Source organism: Schistocerca cancellata, chromosome 5 (genome assembly GCF_023864275.1).
Source record: "Schistocerca cancellata isolate TAMUIC-IGC-003103 chromosome 5, iqSchCanc2.1, whole genome shotgun sequence".
Taxonomy (NCBI): domain Eukaryota; kingdom Metazoa; phylum Arthropoda; class Insecta; order Orthoptera; family Acrididae; genus Schistocerca; species Schistocerca cancellata.
The window spans coordinates 458,931,370-458,949,919 of record NC_064630.1 but is presented as its reverse complement, the minus strand read 5'-3'; the positions used below and the strand labels follow the sequence as shown (position 1 = coordinate 458,949,919).

At 41.5% G+C, this 18,550-nt stretch overlaps 1 protein-coding gene across 2 annotated transcripts in view; it reads left to right on the top strand.

Moving 5' to 3' along the window:
- LOC126188045 (ADP-ribosylation factor-like protein 2) overlaps positions 1-18,550 on the top strand; it is a 105,343-nt gene that overhangs the window by 76,451 nt on the left and 10,342 nt on the right. The window lies entirely within an intron of this gene.

Genomic DNA, 18,550 nt, shown 5'->3' with positions numbered 1-18,550 from the left:
GTCCTCTGACAGTTATTGATGTCATTCTCACACTATATTTCGCATTGCATGACTCACTGTCTTCTACAGGTGCTCACTGAGGCTGGTTTTTGGGATAAGCACTTTTCTTCTTGAGGATGATTTCTTCTTTCTTCCCCAGTGATTGCTGTTCAGACTTTGAAGTTACTCCTGTGGACATTATTTGTAAAAGAAACATGTACATTCACAGACATTCACAGTTGTTATTAGAGTTATCGACTTTTGGGGTGGGAAATATTTACAGTGGGAAGTAAGTACACTATTTACATTCAGGAATGGATTTAGGATTCTTAGAGTTCTTGGGAGAGGCAGCGTGTGGTTGCACCATCTTCTTAGCTTCTCAGAAGGTCTGGCCACTGCTCACACTTCCTGAAGTGCTGGTGGTTGCCAAGTTCAGCTCCTCAGGTCATCTCATCTCCGACAGAATCTCTCTCTCTCTCTCTCAGGTGAGTGATATCTGTCAGCTCATATAGCTCAGTGGTTGAGAAGCTCCACGGAAGATGGAGGGTGCACTGCAGCATACAGTTGTGGACTTGTTGCAGTTGTCCTGTGGGTTCTTTGCAGCATTACCCCACACCACTGCAGCATATTCGAGGACTAACCTCAAAGTGTGGTTCCTTATGGGAGTGTGGAGATGGGATTGAGGAGTGTGCAGGGTTTCCTCAGTCTATCCATGGCCTTCTTGTGAATGTTTTCGACATGCTTTTTCCACATGAGGTGTCAATCTAGTGTTATCTCCAGGTAGAGTGCAGTTTTCCCCCAGGCACTGGGGTGTCGCGGGCTTCATGTAGAAGTTATCAGTGACTCACTGGAGTCTGTGTTGGATATATCTTGCTCTTCTGCTCCTGGTAATACAGAGCCATATTACTTGTGTAGAGTGCAATGTGAATGTCCGGTGTTGTAGGGAAGTCTTTAGTGCAGAGTGTGTACTGGATAGGGCCAATTACACTCCCTGGAGGGACTCCAGCTAACATGTGGTGTGTCAGTGATTCTCCATTATGTACCTGCACGTGGAAGGTGTGTCCATTCAGATACGATTTCAGTAGTTTTGTGTGAGACTATGGAAGCCCCACCCCCACCCCGCAGCCCTCCCACCCCTGATCTAGCAGTTTATGCAGGAAGTCCTCATGCCACACTGAGCCGAATGCTGGTGACATATCTAGGAATACTGTTACCAGGAATGCTTGACATTCCAGGTCTCCCATTCAGTCTTCTACCACTCGAAGTAGCTGGTTTGTTGAGCTAAGCCATTTCTGAATCAGAACTGTTCATTGGGAAGTAATTATTCAGCATTCATGTAGTTGAACAGTCTTCTCAGGTACAGACACTTGAAGAGTTTGGATATGGCTGGCAGTACACTGATGGGCATGTTGTTGGAGGGATGCCTGGGGTCATTTCCGGGCTTGGCTATTGGTACTACAGTAGCATATTTGCTTTTCGGCATTGTCCAGTTCTTCAGTGTGCTATTGAAGGTTCTTGTTAGGAGAGTGTCAGCTGCTGGTGGCATCTGCTTCAACATCTGATTCATGATGAGACCGTCTTGTCATGATGTTCAGGAATTTAGGTGTCTGAGTTGGAACTCCGCTTCGGCTGTTGTGATTTCCTTGATCATGTCATCTTCTGCTTGTGCTGTCTTGAACTAGGGTAGTCAATTATTTGCAGTTTCACTGTGGGCAGGATTGCGAAGGTCATTTACTGGTGTATAGTTCTTGATGAAGATGTTAGCTAGTGCATCTGCCTTGTCGTCTGGATTGCAGACTGCATTGTTGCCCACTAGCAGTGGGGGGGGGGGGGGGGGGGAAATCTGTTGGTGTTGCCAAGAAGACTTCTAGTCATCTTCCAAGCTGATCTGTCCTCAATTCTCAGGGCTGCTGTCCGATTTGACCACGCCTGGATGCAATGTGCTTCTACAACTGCCTTTTATCTCCCTTTGTTGGCACTTGACTTGTCTCTTGGTGGTCACATTTCTTACACATTGCCATTCGCAGAACAGTGTGTTTTTGTCTGCACTGGCAGTGTGGATATGCTGTAGTGTCCGTTTTTGCTCTTCCTCTTGGAGAAGATGCTGAGACAGGTGCATCTATCCATCTATCACTTTTTCAGTGATGTAGCATATTGCTTTCCATGTTTCCATGTCATATGCAAATTGTTCATGGTAGTTCTCCACCTTATGCCATGGAAGTCAAGTCCTATCTTCTGCAGTGTGGAAGATGGCTGGTATGTGGTCTGAGAAGAGTATGTTCCGGTGTTGACGTGTATTGCTACTGGTAGTCTCTGACCAGTGCTGTGTCCAGAACGTCAGGGGCTCCATTCTTAGGGAAGTATGCGGGATTGTTCAGGCCAGCGATGACTGCCTAGCATTGATTTGTGGTTTTAAGTAGTCACCTTCCACTGATTCTGTGTTGCTCTTGAGTTCCAACAATGTTCTTGGCGTTGAAGTCACCTCCAATAAAGATATCACCTGAGATGGCTAACAGTGCATTGACATTAGCAGGGCCCATATGTATAAGTTTAGGCTGCTGATAGACTGCTGTGCAGTTAATGCAGCTTCTTGGGGTGTGTACTACAACTCCGTTGTCTTCTGTGGTGTTTAGCAAGGAAACTCTGTGGGTGGTGGTGTAGTGGTATTTTAATGTACATGGGTGTATTTTCTTTGTGAGTTGGCCATTATTTTCAGTGGCCCTCATATTTGGTAATGCCGACTCTGACTTTTGGCTTCAGGAAGGTCTCATACACTAGGCATTGTCGATGTGGTCCTTGGGTGGATGCAGTCCGGTATTTATGCCTGTATGGTGCTAGGCACTCTGTTTTCAGTCTGAAAGGCATCAGGTGCTCTGTACACTGTCTGCAGTCTCCAGTGGCAGCTCTAGTTGTCCTCTCTTGCTGTTAGTGCTCTGACCACCGTTTGCACCTGTTATAGCTGTCCTCTGGTGTTGTGCCCATCTTATAATGCTCCATTTTCATTCTACACTATGTCATACACTCCACCTGTGGATTGCGTCTGCCAGGGGTGACTCCAGTTGCCCTCTCATGCCACTGGTGCTTTGACCGCAGTTTCTATCTGGCTTGGCCATCGTCTGGTGATGTGCCTGTCATCTGATGTTCTGTTTCATGTCTGCACGGTGCCAGGCATTCCATAAACCGACTGCTGCCATCTTGGCCATCCTCTGGTTTTCTTGGGCATTGTGTGTGAAATCCTTGCCTGTTGGAGCAGGCATCCAGTGTTGTACTTGTCATCAGGCACTTCAGGTGTTCCATTTCCTCCGTGAGAGCACTGTCAAGAACTCAGTCACTTGTTGAATTACAACAATAGCAGATGTAGGACTGAACACCTTACTATTTCCAAGGAGGTAGCATGGACTGAAAACGAAGCATCAGACCTTAAGGAATCCATTTCCTTGATGCTCTCTGATGATGAAAGAATGGTTGAACAGGTTTTACTGTTTCTTTTGAGAGTGGGTTCTGTTCCAATCTTTAACACTTTGACTGTAAGATATCGGGGTGGGAGCTACCCCTGTCACATGCTGAGCCCTGGAGGACACTCGCCTGCACCCAACCACCCACCCACCTACTGACCTGATTATTTCTCTCACCTTATTAGTCCTACTGATGTTCATTACACTTATACACTTTTCACTTGTAGTGTTATGGATAACCTCCACCTGGCTAGAAGGAATTATTTATTGCCTGCAAATGGGGGCAGGTAGAGGGGTGGGCGGCTCATCTGCTCTCTGACTTGCAGACTGGTCAGAACCACAAATTTTCACCTCTCATTCGTGTATTTCCCATATCTGGTCCAATATTTCTTATACTGCCTCAGTTTTAACACTTACATTTACTGCCACAATGTGATCAAATTTCTATCTGACACTTTGCAGCCTTTTGGGTTATGAGGGCACAGGCTTGACAAACTATTAAGGTGAGCAGAAGGGATGTTTTGACAAGTATTCCAGGACAAAGTCAATCAGTCCACTCTCTTAAGACAAATATATGAGAAGCCAACAGAAAAAAATCTAAAAGAAGCAGTCAGGAACCTGTAGAAGCTATAATGAATGAGAGGTGTCTCAAAACAACAGCATTTTTTTCAAGGCTTCGGTCACTGTGTGCTTGGATCTGGCACTGCATCAGCAGTGTGAGCCTGTTCAGGGGGTAGTTTGTACTTCAGATTCAACATTTTTTTGTAAGTCCTACAACTGCGCCTTTTCAGTTTGGGAACTGAATGCAGCACTGTCTGAGACTTCTGATCCTGGGCCCTATCATAACTGAATCAAGTAAGCTATGCTCCAGCATCTTGACAGCAAACCAAAGGAAATTGTTCTACAATTTTTATTAAAATGTGACCAACAGAACAATTTCCAACCAGTGAGACTGTTTTGATTTCCCTTCACAAACTGCAGAGAACACAGTAGCTACAATTGCATTGCCTTAATAACTACTGTCAAAAAGTTTTGGAACAAATGGTCAGTTGTTGTCTGATCTGGAGACATTATACTAGATAGCTCTCAGTGTAGGTTCAGGATGTAGTATTCTACCATAGAACCCTGAACCTTGTAGAGCAGCCTATAAAGCAAGCTTTTTCTGCAACATTACTTTACTTTACTTTTCTGTGTCCAGATCAAATTTTATTTTTCCAATAGTTAGCCACCGCTACGGCTTTGTCGTTGGCTTGTAGCAGGTCACTAAAACTGCAGGGCTCCGGCAGTAGTCGGCACATGAGCAGATGTGCCTCGTCTTGTACCTCTCCGCATCCGCAAAGAACGTCGTCATCGTTAGTCAGCAGTCCCCACTTGCACAGATTAGTTTTGCATCTGGGTACACCAGCCCTCAGCCTATTTTGTGTTCTCCACACTGTATAAGGAAGTTTGTTTCCAGGTGCCATTTGCTCTTTTGGTATTATCTGCAGTGCTGTTTGTTCATTCTCCCATTTACGGACTCTATTATCTTCCTGTGAACCGTCAAGGATCTTGGTTCTTGCAATAAAGCTATTTCTAGACTTAAGCCTGCGGGCCTAAGTGATGTGCCCATTCAGTGGGTGTCGAGAATCTGTTTCTTTCTTTGTTCTCTCAGCGTCTGCTGCCACCTGCCTTCTGATCTTGGATGGGGCAATTCCAGCAAGTAGTTACAAATTATGCGTTGGTGTGGGTCTGAGACAGCCTGTAACAATTTGCATTGTCTCATTTACACTTACATCAACCTGTTTAGCATGTGCAGATGCTTCCCATACAGGCGCTGCATAGTCTGCTGCAGAAACACACAGAGCAAGTGCTGATGTTCTCAGTACTGATGGTTCAGCTCCTCATTCATAGTTTGTCAGCCTGCGGATGATGTTATTCCTGAAGCAGACTGGTGTTTTGGCAATGCTGCTTGAAGGAAAGCGTTCTGTCAAGTACAACCCCAAGGTATTTAGATGTTGGACAGTGCTTTAGCTTCTTACCTTGCCATGTAACGTTGAGCTCAACTCCAGCATCTCTATTGCGCAGATGGAAAGCACATACTTGGGTTTTGTCAGGGTTTGTCTTGAGGTGATTGGCGTCGTAGTATTGAGCCAGTTCTTCAAGCGCTCAGAGAGATTTCCAGATGTTGCATCAAAATTGGACCCCTGGACCACCACAGCTGTGTCATCAGCATATACGAACAGTCTTGCATCTTGAGGTATAGGTTGGTCATTAGTGTACACATTATAAAGGATGGGAGAAAGTACACTTCCTTGTGGTAAGCCATTCTTCTGCAGTCGCCATCTACTGTTCTTACCATTTAGGGAGACATAAAATCTTCAATTCTGCAGAAGACTGCCAATAACCATCATCAACCTACAGTCCCCTGTGAGGTGATATAATTTGCGCAATAGCTTTCTGTGGTTTACCATGTCATATGCAGCAGTAAGATCTATGAAAGCTGCTCCAGTAATTAATTTTTTTTCAAACCCATCTTCTATATGTTGCGTCAAATTAAGTATTTGCCCACAACAAGATCTTCCTGGTCTGAAACCGGCTTGTTCCTTTATGAGCTTTCCAACTATAATTTCTGCCACCCGGTTGAGAATCATCTGCTCCAGTATCTTATAGAGATGGCATAGAAGTGACACTGGTCTGTAACTTTTGGGGTCCTTTATCTCCTTGCCAGTTTTTAGTAAAGCCACCACTCTCGCCTGCCACCATAGTTTTGGAATATTCAGCTCTTTAATACAGGTGTTCATCATTTGTAGTAACCAGTTTCGAGCTTTGGGCCCAAACTGTTTTATCTGCTCCGTTCTAAGGTCATCAGTTCCAGCGGCCTTATTCAGTTTCATACTCTGAATGGCGTCTTCCAGTTCGGTTGCTGTGAATGAAGCATTGAAGAGTCCGTAATCTTTTTATTCTAGGGGTATAACTCTTTCCCTTTCTCTTTTTCCTTTGGTTTTCCCATTCTTCAGAAGTTGGCTAGCAATCTGATTTGCTGTTATCCCGTTGTTCTTCTGCTGGTGGTCAGTTGGGTCCCCACTTAAGTTTTTCAGTAATTTTCATGCACGTCTGCTGTTTTGTTTCATGTCAAGATTCTTGACTAGTTTGCACCACTGTGATCTCTTATCCTCAGCAATAGCATGCATTAGTTCCTCCCCAGCCTCCATCGTATCTTCGCTGAAGGGGTCCTGAGTGAACAGCTTTTGGTACTTGTCAAGTAAGACCTTGCTGCTGCCAGTCAGACCCTGGATGTACTGGGTTCGGCAACCCCTTGGGATGTTTTTCCTTGAGATCCCTTTCACAAGATTGATAAATCTACCATACTCATCTGGTTGAGGAGAGATTTTCTCAATCTCTTTGTCCAATTGCTCTTTAAATTTCTGCCAGTCTGCCTTTTTGAAATTAAACCGTCTTTGGAAAGGCACCTCCCCTGGTTTAACCATCGCATTCACAACACAAATGACGGTTCTGTGTTGTGTACTTAGGATAGGTTCTTCAACAAGCTTCATGCACTCTGCTGCCAACTTCCTACTCACAAAGATGTTGTCAGGATTATATCCCCTTCTCCATCTTCTGCTGTTGAACGATGCTGGCTGTTTTGGGTCATGAATGAGTTGTAGGTCATTAGTGTCAGCCCAGGATTCAAGCTGTACACCATTCTCATCAGTCTCATTATATCCCCATGCTTCACCATGGCAGTTGAAATCGCCCATGACAAAATTAATATGGTCATATGTAAAATTGTTTGGTTTGTGGAAAACAAAGTCCAGATTTTAGGTCTGTGGCTGGTGGCTCCCCGGTGTGTTTCCTGCACCAACAATGCATCACATTTATGCTTATAGCACATGTCTGCTAATAAAACACACTTATGACTAGAGAATTCCTCAATATTTATCGAGATCATCACAAGGGGTGGTCTTGATAAAGGCCGTTGCATCTTGATGTTAATTTGGTTTTGGACTTCAACTTGATCTGGTGTTAGAAGGATTAGCTGGTGAAATCTTTCATCATTTCCAGGGTATGCCTGATTGTGCCTGTCTTCAATCTTTAGGCTCACAATCTTCTAGGAGGCTCCTTCTTTGTACCCCTATGCAACATTTATTCACATATATTTGTATATATACAAATGTAAGGGGTACAACACTCACATAGCTCAATCAGTGGATATAATGTTACTTGAAATCCGTCTTGATTGCAAAAAGTTTTTTATTATTCATATGACCGGTTTCGGTTCATTCAGAACCATCTTCAGATCTGATATTTCAGTTACAGGAGTAACCCGTCCAAATCCAGCATCTTTCACATGCTACGTCACATTATGAAATATCAGATCTGAAGATGGTTCTGAATGAACCGAAACCGGTCATATGAATAATAAAAAATTTTTTGCAATCAAGACGGATTTCAAGTAACATTATAAAATCACTGATTGCTGTTGTCCCATAAGACATTATGTCTGTTTTTGCAAAGTCAATCAGTGGAGTTTTTGGGGCCAGCTTCCAATATTAATACAGTCCTCCCTATGCCAACAGTTAGTTGTGGCAGCCAGGGTGGCATGTGATGATCAAGTGTTTTAATTTTCTATGCTATCACATTGCTGTTGAGGTGTTGAGTCATATATTGATTGGTAGAAAAGTAACTGGAAGTGTAAGACAAATAAAGTCAACAACTCAGACTGGCTTACCTCCTTCTAGCCACAAAGACAAGATGATATACTTTTCATTATTATTGTAGCTCTAGGAAGAGGGTCCTCAAATATGTGGTTCTTGCAACATGCAGATCATGGTACATTATTTAGACAAGAGGTTCAAGGCTAATTTACCTGCAGATCTTCCCTGTAATTTAGTTGACAGTAAGACAAATTTTAAGATTCTGTGAAATGTCAAACTTGTTCCGTAAAATACAAGGAAGGATTTTTAATATATTATCAGTGTGGCTGTTGGTGACAGGTCTTCCAAAACTCCAACCCCAAATTCGTGTCATGGGAGATAGGGAACAGCATTAAGTAGGGGATTGCCTGTATGGGCAAAGTACAGTGGTGACTGCATGTGCCCTGAGACTGCTACAGTAACTGTGAAGATCTGAAAGAGACTCTCAAAAGTGAAGCTGCAATAGGCTCTGCAAGTTAGTAGTGGATAATCCCTATGCTTTCAAGAATGGAATGAGCCTCAGAAATTATTGATATAATAGATGACAACCCCACTGTGAACATGGATTACAGTTTGGAACAGTGAATGTTTTTTGGACATTGACTGGGAAGGTGGAGTAGATGGTTACATAATGAAAAAAATGGATGTTGGATTTGTTGTTTGTGGCAGAAACATATGGAAATGTGAAGGGAGGAGACAACAGAGAAAAGCTGTCAGTTATATTGGGGCAGGAATGATGATGTAAGGAGAAATGAAGTAAGAGTAGTAGTGAGAAATGGGTTGAAATAACTGGAGAGAATAATTGATAAGATAATGAAGACAGAAGTATTAATGGAGACAGAGACCATGGATATATTATGTGTGTATACCCCACAGGTAGGCTACACTTCTGCAGAGAAAACAGAATTTGAAGAGGGGAATGCAGATGAGTTGAAAGAAAATGATAGTAATGGGAGATTTAAACACTCATGTTGGAAGAGAGAAACAAGGGCATGAAAGTGTGCTTGGACCAGAGATTCGAGGTAGTCAAAATGAGGAAGATGAAAGACTGTTGGATTTCTGCCAAAGGAATGGTTTGTTGGTTGGGAACTCCTACTTGAAGGAAAAGGAGAGCGACAAGATTACCTGTTACAGTAATGACTAGACCAGAAAGTTGGTAGTTGACTCTGTACTCTACAATAATGAAATGAATAGGAACATCACAGATATCAAGGTAATACCATCAGAGGCTTGGACAGTGACCATCAACTACTAAAAATAACTCTGAGATGGACAGAAAACAAGGATAGGCGTGTAAGGGCATGGAGGCTGAAAGAAGAAGAGAGCAGCATAGAGTACCTCATAATAGTGAAGGAAAATCTCACAGTGGATGAAACTAAAATGGTGGAAGAGGAATAGTGTGGATTTAGGAAGACATTAGTAAGTGCAGCAGAGAGGTAATATGTGAAGGAACAAGCAACAAAAAGATATTGAAGTAAACTCCATGGTCAAATGAAGAAACAAAAGTTACGGTGCTGAAGAAGAATAGAGTCCTTTATGGTATGGTTCCAGGATAGGACAATAGAGACAAGAGAAGAGTGCCAGAAGAGAAAGAAAGAGGTACAAAGAGTGATGGCAGAGGAGGGAAGATGGATGGAAGAGTGGACTAGAGTGATGGAGGAGGAGAGTGAAGTTTCAAAAAGGTGCTATATGGGATGGTTAAAAGTAAGAGGTGAAATGATATGATGGACTACCGTATTTACTCAAATCTAAGCCGCACTTTTTTTTCCAGTTTTTGTAATCCAAAAAACCGCCTGCGGCGTAGAATCGAGTGCAAAGTAAGCGGAAGTTCTGAAAAATGTTGGTAGGTGCCGCCACAACTAACTTCTGCCATCGAATATATGTAGCACTACACAGGCATGCTTTGCTGGCACAAAGATAAATACTGGCGCCAAAACCTCTGCGTCAGTAAATAAATTAAAAAAAAAAAAGGTATTAAGACGAGCTTTTTACTCCGCCCCGAGTTTCGACCACTGTATTTTCATACATTATCCAACGAAGTAAATACAAATTTAGTGTTGTTCATCTTCGAATGTAGCAGAATTTCAATGTACTACGAAAATCTGACTGGCAAGACTATTTGGGATGTTTGTCAATATGGCCAACTCTACATTCTGAATTTTTTCCTACCTGTGAGAAGAGATGGTTGCTAATAGGAACTTTTATGAATTGCGAATCACATGCAGTATTCTCTTCAACATAAGAATAATACAAATATAAACATTTTGCCATGTATTCTTTTGTGTTTGCTGCCATCTCATTTAAATCCTGTCTGCCTAATAACCTACGAAACTAGTGTGAGACAACAGCAAATGCGGAAGAATATACATATCATGTCATGTTTATATTCGTGTTATTCTTATGCCTAGTAGTGATACAATCAGAAATGAAGCATGGCAATTGACTAGATTTTAAAATCTAAGATGACTCTAATTTCTGTGCAGAATGTAATGTACAAAAGAGGCGTCTGCAAAGATTTTTAAACGGAGAAATATATTAGCTTAACTCTCATTCAGAACATCTCTCATACGCAGTCTATTATTTGATTCTTGTTGATCATTATCAAAGAAAGCAGCAGTGTAAGTAACAACAAATAGCAGTCTCTTGCCATTGTTTCGCTAATGAGACAATTCCTCTCTTTTTTTTTTTTATTGTAAGTGGCGGTAACGCGCACAAAAGCAAGCCATGCCGCGAGCGGCGACAGGTCGTAAACACTTATTATCAGAATGCGACAAACAATGCATGACAGTACAATAATGAATTTTCAGCCTAGAGTGACGTAAACACCTATAACAAAGAGAACGGCACTTATCGGATCAAAGAAAAATAACCAATCGATTCAAACCAGACGAAGCACGCCTGATGCATAGCAATGGCTACCTGGTAAAGCTTAACTGCTAAGCTTACGACTCGAACCAAACTACTGTAGCTGTATCGTCATTTATCCTACCTAAATTGTGTCTCATATTACAATAGACCAACTTTGTTTCGATTGGGAGGTGCGGACTAAAACTTTTCTCTCCCCTTGAATTTCGAGTCTCAAATTTCAGGTGCGGCTTAGATTTGGGAAATTTTTTTTCCTTGATTTCAAGTCTCATTTTTCAGGTGCGGCTTAGATTTGATTGCGGCTTAGATTCAAGTAAATACGTTATGTTTGAATGCTGCATAAAAGTGGCCAAGAGGTAGAAAATAAGGAGGAACACAAGTTCACGGAGAGGTCGTATTTTGATGAACTCTTAAACCCAAATGGAGACCTGGACAAGGAGAATGAAGAAGAACTGCAAATAGGAAACGTCTGAACATGGAGAAAGTTTAATGGAGGGAAAGCACCAGGTTTGGATGAACTGAGTGTAGAGATGGCGAGAACAGCAGAGGAGGTGGGGACACAATGGCTCTATTGAGAGACAGCATTTATGGGGAAGGAGAGGAGGATCCCAGAAGTTTGGAAGAAGGAAATAGTTGTCCTGATCTTCAAGGAAGGTAATAGGAAAGTGTGGATAAACTGTTGGGGAATCAAATTGATGAGCCATTGAACAAAGATCTTGGAGAAATTTTTGAAAAAACAGATTTGGACAAAATAGAAGGAAAATTGAGAGAACAACATGGTTTCAACCTGGAAGGTCCACAGTAGATCTGATTTTCACTGTAAGGCAGCTACTGTCAATATGAAATAGATCTACTGATGACCTTCCTGGATACAAGCCTGTGGTAGTGAATGTAGAAACAATGCACGGAAGTCCGTGGAGGACAGAAGAATAGGAAGCCAGGTTATATGAAGGATAAGAGAAATGTGCAGCAAGAAGGTGACCTGTGTGAAAGTGGGGGATCAGATTGACTGGACCACAAGAATGTCTTGAGGCAAGGAACTGCATTTTCACCATTGCTCTTTATTGCAGTGATTAATTAGATACTGATGAAAGTGGTATAGGTTATTTTTGAAGGAAAACTAAAAGTAGTGGTGTTTGCAGACAATTTGGTGATTTGTGGAAACAATATGGAGGAAGTGTGGGGCAGTTGAAAGTATGTCAATACTTGTAAATAGTACAATGAAACGGGATGAAATCTAGCGTAAGTGTGAAATAGTGATCATAACCAGGAATAAGGAGAGTCACTAGTGGAATAACAAGTATTGGAGAATGACTGAGGAAGGTGGAGAGTTTCAAGCATTTGGGAAGCTTAAAACAGAAGAAAAGAAAGAGAAATAAATGAGTGGAGGCGCCTAACAGAAGCATTCGGGAAGAGTGTTGTAAGCCTGCTATGGAGGAAGGATGTGTGTCAAAACAGTGGAATCGTTATATAATGGGCTTGCTGTGTTGCAATTCTGACATGTGTTGGAGACCTGGGTAATGAAAGGTAGAGATAGAAGCAAAATAAAAGGAAGGTAAAGACAATTGGAAGACCAAGAGACAGACAGCTGAAAGAAGTGAAAGACTGTATTCAAAAGAAAGAAGAAGAATGGATCAAAATGGAGACAGATAGATAGTGGGAAGACACAGGCATTGGAGATGTTTATGTTCCAGACCCAGCCAGTGGCTGGAAACTGTACAAGATGATGAACAGGGTGACTGACACATCCTATTTTGTAGGTGATCAGCCAGCCATGTAATCATGTGTCATAAGTGTAGTTTTAGTATCAAGACAATTGAAAGGTCTATACCAAATAAATTAATAAAAAATGGAACTGATCTCCCATGGTGCACAATACAGATTGGAATGCTGTTGAAGAAGCAAGGAAAGAAGCAAGCCAAATTTAAAACAATGCAAAATCTTCATGGTTGGCAATGTTTTACAGAAGCTCGAAATTTAGGGCAGATGTCAGCATGATATGCTTTTAGTACTTTTCCATAACTAAACTCTGTCTCAAAATCTGGAAGAAAATCTGAAGATATTCTGGTTAGTTGGTTGGTTTGTGGGGGTTAAAGGGACCAGACTGCAATGGTCATCGGTCTCTATATTCTGGTTGCATGTAAAGTATACCGAAGGCAAGGCACAGTCAATACTTTCACTGTGCAATGGCAGTGGTAATGTTACCAATGATGGTGCGACTCAAGCGGTGTTACTAAACACGGTTTTCTGAAGTTTATTTATCAAAGAAAAATAAAAGTAAATATTCCATCTAGAATTCAAGAAAAACAGTCAACATGAGAAATTTAGAAGTAGATATCCTCAGTGCAGCAAATTTAGCAAAGCAACTTGAGACATTTAATAAAGGCAAGTCCTGTGATCTAGGTTGTATACCAGTTAGGTACCTTTCAGCATACACTGATATAATAGCTCCATTCTTAACAATTGTATACAACTGCTCACTCAACCAGAGATCCACGTCTAAAGACTGGAAAGTTGCACAGGTCAGGCCCATACACAAGAAGAAAAATAGAGGTAACCTGATGAATTACAGGTCTATATCGTTGACTTCAATGTGCAGTAGAATTTTTGAACATATACCGTATTTACTCGAATCTAAGCCCCACTCGAATCTAAGCCACACCTGAAAAATGAGACTCGAAATCAAGGAAAAAAAAATTTGCCCGAATCTAAGCCGCACCTGAAATTTGAGATTCAAAATTCGAGGGGAGAGAAACGTTATAGGCCGCATCTCCAAATCGAAACAAAGTTGGTCCATTGTAATAAGAGACACAATTTAGGTCGTATGAATGACAATACAGCTACAGCAGTTTGGTTCGAGTCGTAAGCTTAGCAGTTAAGCTTTACCAGGTAGCCATTGCTATGCGTCAGGCGCTCCGTCCGTATTTATACGGGTACCCTTCCTTTTCCACGTGCTTCGTCTGGTTTGAATTGATTGCTTATTTTTCTTTGATCTGATAAGCGCAGTTTTCTTTGTTATAGGTGTTTACATCACTCTAAACTGAAAATGCATTACTGTACTCTGTCATGCATTGTTTGTCGCATTCTGATAGTGCGTGTTTACGGCCTGTCGCCGTTCGCGGCATGGCTTGCTTTGGTGCGCACTACCGCTGCTTACAATAAAAAAAAAGAGAGAGGAATCGTCTCATTAGCGAAACAATGGCAAGAAAATGCTATTTGTTGTTACTTACACTGCTGCTTTCTTTGATAATGATCAACAAGAATCAAATAATAGACTGCGAATGATAGAAGATGTTCTGAACAAGAGTTTAGTGAAAATTTTTTCTCCGTTTGAAAATCTTTGCAGGCGCCTCTTTAGTACATTACATTCTGCACAGAAATTAGTCACCTTAGATTTAAAAATCTAGTCAGTTGCCGTGCTTCATTTCTGACTGTATCACTATTCAGTATAAGAATAATACGAATATAAACATGACATGATATGTATATTCTTCCATGTTTACTGTTGCCTCACTCTAGTTTCGTAGTTTATCAGGCAGACAGGATTTAAATGAGATACCAGCAAACATGAAACGATACATGGCAAAATGTTTATATTCGTATTATTCTTATGGTGACGAGAATACTGCATGTGATTCACAGTTTATAAAAGTTCCTATTAGAAACCATCTCTTCTCACAGATGTTGTTGTTGTTGTTGTTGTTGTGGTCTTCGGTCCCGAGACTGGTTTGATGCAGCTCTCCATGCTGCTCTGTCCTGTGCAAGCTTCTTCATCTCCCAATACGTACTGCAGCCTACATCCTTCTGAATCTGTTTAGTGTATTCATCTCCTGGTCTCCCTCTACGATTTTTACCCTCCACGCTGCCCTCCAATACTAAATTGGTGATCCCGTGATGCCTCAGAACATGTCCTACCAACCAATCCCTTCTTCTTGTCAAGTTGTGCCACAAACTCCTCTTCTCCCCAATCCTATTCAATACTTCCTCATTAGTTACGTGATATACCCATCTAATCTTCAGCATTCTTCTTTAGCACCACATTTCAAAGGCTTCTATTCTCTTCTTGTCCAAACTATTTATTGTCCATGTTTCACTTCCATACATGGCTACACTCCATACAAATACTTTCAGAAAAGACTCCTTGACATTTAAATTTCTCTTCTTCAGAAACGCTTTCCTTGCCATTGCCAGTCTACATTTTATATCCTCTTTACTTCGACCATCATCAGTTACTTTGCTCCCCAAATAGCAAAACTCCTTTACTACGTTAAGTGTCTCATTTCCTAATCTAATACCCTCAGCATCGCCCGACTTAATTCGACTACATTCCATTATCCTCATTTTGCTTTTGTTGATGTTCATCTTAATCCTCCCTTCAAGACACTGTCCATTCCGTTCAACTGCTCTTCCAAGTCCTTTGCTGTCTCTGACAGAATTACAATGTCATCGGCGAAACTCAAAGTTTTTATTTCTTCTCCTACTCCTACTCCGAATTTTTCTTTTATTTCCTTTACTGCTTTCTCAATATACAGATTGAATAACATCAGGGAGAGGCTACAACCCTGTCTCACTCCCATCCCAACCACTGCTTCCCTTTCATGTCCCTCGACTCTTATAACTGCCATCTGGTTTCTGTACAAATTGTAAATAGCCTTTCGCTCCCTGTATTTTACCCCTGCCACCTTCAGAATTTGAAAGAGATTATTCCAATCAACATTGTCAAAAACTTTCTCCAAGTCTACAAATGCTAGAAATGTAGGTTTGCCTTTTCTTAATGTAGCTTCTAAGATAAGTCGTAGGGTCAGTATTGCCTCACGTGTTCCCAAATTTCTACGGAATCCAAACTGATCTTCCCCGAGGTCAGCTTCTGCCAGTTTTTCCATTTGTCTGTACAGAATTCGCGTTAGTATTTTGCAGCCGTGACTTATTAAACTGACAGTTCGGTAATTTTCAGGTCTGTCAACACCTGCTTTCTTTAGGATTGGAATTATTATATTCTTCTTGAAGTCTGAGGGTATTTCGCCTGTCTCATACATCTTGCTCACCAGATGGTAGAGTTTTGTCAGGGCTGGCTCTCCCAAGGCTGTCAGTAGTTCTAATGGAATGTTGTCTACTCCCGGGGCCTTGTTTCGACTTAGGTCTTTCAGTGCTCTATCAAATTCTTCACGCAGTATCATATCTTCCATTTCATCTTCATCCACATCCTCTTCCATTTCCATAATATTGTCCTCAAGAACATCGCCCTTGTATAGTCCCTTTATATACTCCTTCCACCTTTCTGCTTTCCCTTCTTTGCTTAGAACTGGGTTTCCATCTGAGCCCTTGATATTCATACAAGTGGTTCTCTTTTCTCCAAAGGTCTCTTTAGTTTTCCTGTAGGCAGTATCTATCTTACCCCTAGTGAGTGTAAGCCTCTACATCCTTACATTTTCCCTCTAGCCATGCCTGCTTAGCCATTTTGCACTTCCTGTCGATCTCATTTTTGAGATGTTTGTATTCCTTTTTGCCTGCTTCATTTACTGCATTTTTATATTTTCTCCTTTCATCAATTAAATTCAATATTTCTTCTGTCACCCAAGGATTTCTACTAGCCCTCATCTTTTTACCTACTTGATCCTTTGCTGCCTTCACCACTTCATCCCTCAAAGCTATCCATTCTTCTTCTACTCTATTTCTTTCTCCCATTATTGTCAATTGTTCCTTTATGCTCTTCCTGAAACTCTCTACAACCTCTGGTTCTTTCAGTATATCCAGGTCCCATCTCCTCAAATTCCCACCTTTTTGCAGTTTCTTCAGTTTTAATCTACAGTTCATAACCAATAGATTGTGGTCAGAGTCCAGATCTGCCCATGGAAATGTCTTACAATTTAAAACCTGGTTCCTAAATCTCTGTCTTACCATTATATAATCTATCTGATATTTTCTAGTATCTCCAGGGTTCTTCCACGTATAAACCTTCTTTCATGATTCTTGAACCAAGTGTTAGCTATGATTAAGTTATGCTCTGCGCAAAATTCTACCAGGTGGCTTCCTCTTTCATTTCTTAGCCCCAATCCATATTCACCTACTATGTTTGCTTCTCTCCCTTTTCCTACTCTCGAATTCCAGTCACCCGTGACTATTAAATTTTTGTCTCCCTTCACTACCTGAATAATTTCTTTTATCTCATCATACATTTCATCAATTTCTTCGTCATCTGCAGAGCTAGTTGGCATATAAACTTGTACTACTGTTGTAGGCGTGGGCTTCGTGTCTATCTTGGTCACAATAATGCGTTTACTACGTTGTTTGTAGTAGCTTACCCGAACTCCTATTTTTTTATTCATTATTAAACCTACTCCTGCATTACCCCTATTTGAGTTTGTATTTATAACCCTGTATTCACCTGACCAAAAGTCTTGTACCTCCTGCCACCAAACTTCGCTAATTCCCACTATATCTAACTTTAACCTATCCATTTCCCTTTTTAAATTTTCTAACCTACCTGCCCGATTAAGGGATCTGACATTCCACGCTCCGATCTGTAGAACGCCAGTTTTCTTTCTCCTGATAACGACGTCCTCCTGAGTAGTCCCCGCCCGGAGATCCGTATGGGGGACTATTTTACCTCCGGAATATTTTACCCAAGAGGACGCCATCATCATTTATCCATAAAGTAAAGCTGCATGCCCTCGGGAAAAATTACGGTCATAGTTTCCCCTTGCTTTCAGCTGTTCGCAGTACCAGCACAGCAAGGCCGTTTTGGTTAATGTTACAAGGCCAGATCAGTCAATCATCCAGACTGTTGCCCCTGCAAGTACTGAAAAGGCTGCTGCCCTTCTTCAGGAACCATACGTTTGTCTGGCCTCTCAACAGATACCCCTCCATTGTGTTTGCACCTACGGTACGGCTATCTGTGTCGCTGAGGCACGCAAGCCTCCCCACCAACGGCAAGGTCTATGGTTCATGGGTGGGTTTCTCACAGATAGGAAAAAAATTCAGAACGTAGAGTTGGCTATATTGACAAACATCCCAAACAGTCTTCCCAGTCGGATTTTTGTAGTACATTGAAATGCTGCTACATTCGAAGATGAACAATACGGAATTTGTATTTACTTCGTTGGATAATGTATGAAATTTCAGTGGTCGAAATTCGGGGGGGGGGGGTGAAGCTCTTCTCCCACCTTTTTTTTTTTTAATTTTTATTTTTATTTTTTTAATTAATTAATTAAATTTTTTTTTTCTTTTTTTTGTCGCAAAGGTTTTGGCGCCAGTATTTATCTTTGTGCCTACAAAGCATGCCTGTGTAGCGCTACATATATATGACGGCAGAAGTAAGTTGTGGCGGCATCCACCAACATTTTTCAGAACTTCCGCTTGCTTTGCACTCGATTCTAAGCTGCAGGCGGTTTTTTGGATTACAAAAACCGGAAAAAAGTGTGGCTTAGATTCGAGTAAATACGGTAGTGTGTTTCAACATTGTGAATTACCTAGAAGAAAATGATCTATTAACATAGTCACCAGGGATTCAGAAAATAACATTCTTGTGAAGCAGAACTATCTATTTATTCACACAAAGTAATAAGTGCTATTGACAAG